The 2,131-nt window shown below is 34.6% G+C and overlaps 1 non-coding gene across 1 annotated transcript; it reads right to left on the bottom strand.

Annotated features, from left to right (window-relative positions):
• Positions 1 to 1,290: 1,290 nt before the first annotated feature.
• LOC112725279 (small nucleolar RNA R71) lies at positions 1,291 to 1,398 on the bottom strand. Its single transcript, XR_003164397.1, has one exon. It is a non-coding gene; the product is annotated as a small nucleolar RNA R71 (small nucleolar RNA).
• Positions 1,399 to 2,131: the final 733 nt, after the last annotated feature.

The following is a 2,131-nucleotide window of genomic DNA, read 5'->3' on the forward strand; positions in this document are numbered from 1 at the left end:
CAACCATATTTTAGCTCTGTCTCTAACAGCCAAGGGAAAGAGCATAAGTCTGTAGACCTCAAGACCATATTAAGTATTTTCAAAAATTACAAAAATATTTTTCAAAAATCTTTTCTTAATTTTATCTCATAATTTTCGAAAATAACATCATCAATTAATGTTTTGATTCAAAAATTTCATGTTTGTTACTTGCTTGCTAAGAAAGATTCAAACTTTAAGTTCTAGAATCATATCTTGTGATTTCTTGTGAATCAAGTCATTAATTGTGATTTTAAAAAACAAATCTTTTTCAAAAACTAATTTAAATCATATCTTTTCAAAAATATCTCCTTATCTTATCTTTTTCAAAAATTTGATTTCAAAATATCTTTTCTAACTTCCTAACTTCTTATCTTTTCAAAATTTGTTTCAACTAACTAACTAACTTTTTGTTTGTTTCTTATCTTTTTCAAAACTACCTAACTAACTCCCTCTCTCTCTAATTTTCGAAAATATCTTCCCCCTTTTTCAAAAATTTCTTTTTAATTAACTAATTATTTTAATTTTTTATTTTAATTTTCGAAAAATCACTAACCTTTTTCAAAAACTATTTTCAAAAATCACTAACTCTTTTCAAAAATTATTTTCGAAAATTCTCTCTCTCTCTCATCTCCTTCTATTTATTTTCTTCTTCTTTTCTTCTACTCACACAGGGACCTCCATACGGTGGTAAAAAGGATCCCTATTATTATTATTTTTCTGTTCCCTTTTTTTCATATGAGCAGGAGCAAGGACAAGAATATTCTTGTTGAAGCAGATCCAGAACCTGAAAGGACTCTGAAGAGGAAACTAAGAGAAGCTAAATTACAACAATCCAGCAAGCACCTTTCAGAAATTTTCGAACAAGAAGTGGAGATGGCAGCCGAAAATAATAATAATGCAAGGAGGATGCTTGGTGACTTTACTGCACCTAATTCCAATTTACATGGAAGAAGCATCTCCATTCCTGCCATTAGAGCAAACAATTTTGAGCTTAAACCTCAATTAGTTTCTCTGATGCAGCAGAACTGCAAGTTTCATGGACTTCCATCTGAAGATCCTTTTCAGTTCTTAACTGAATTCTTGTAGATATGTGATACTGTTAAGACTAATGGAGTAGATCCTGAAGTCTACAGGCTCATGCTTTTCCCTTTTGCTGTAAGAGACAGAGCTAGAATATGGTTGGACTCTCAACCTAGGGATAGCCTGAACTCTTGGGATAAGCTGGTCAAGGCTTTCTTAGCCAAGTTCTTTCCTCCTCAAAAGCTGAGTAAGCTTAGAGTGGATGTTCAGACCTTCAGATAGAAAGAAGGTGAATCCCTCTATGAAGCTTGGGAGAGATACAAAGGACTGACCAAAAAGTATCCTTCTGACATGCTTTCAGAATGGACCATCCTGGATATATTCTATGATGGTCTATCTGAATTGGTTAAAATGTCATTGGATACTTCTGCAGGTGGATCCATTCACCTAAAGAAAACGCCTGCAGAAGCTCAAGAACTCATTGACATGGTTGCTAATAACCAGTTCATGTACACTTCTGAGAGGAATCCTATGAATAATGGGACGCCTATGAAGAAGGGAGTTCTTGAAATTGATACTCTGAATGCCATATTGGCTCAGAACAAAATATTGACTCAGCAAGTCAATATGATTTCTCAGAGTCTGAATGGAATGCAAGCTGCATCCAACATTACTCAAGAGGCATCTTCTGAAGAAGAAGCTTATGATCCTAAGAACCCTGCAATAGCAGAGGTGAATTACTTAGGTGAACCTTATGGAAACACCTATAATCCATCATGGAGAAATCATCCAAATTTCTCATGGAAGGATCAAAAGCCTCAACAAGGCTTTAATAATGGTGGAAGAAATAGGTTTAACAATAGTAAACCTTTTCCATCATCCACTCAGCAACAGATAGAGAACTCTGAACAAAATACCTCTAATTTAGCAAACTTAGTCTCTGATCTATCTAAGGCCACTGTAAGTTTCATGAATGAAACAAGGTCCTCCATTAGAAATTTGGAGGCACAAGTGGGCCAGCTGAGTAAAAGGATCACTGAAATCCCTCCTAGTACTCTCCCAAGCAATACAGAAGAAAATCCAAAAGGAG

This window comes from Arachis hypogaea, chromosome 11, assembly GCF_003086295.3.
Source record: "Arachis hypogaea cultivar Tifrunner chromosome 11, arahy.Tifrunner.gnm2.J5K5, whole genome shotgun sequence".
Lineage (NCBI taxonomy): Eukaryota > Viridiplantae > Streptophyta > Magnoliopsida > Fabales > Fabaceae > Arachis > Arachis hypogaea.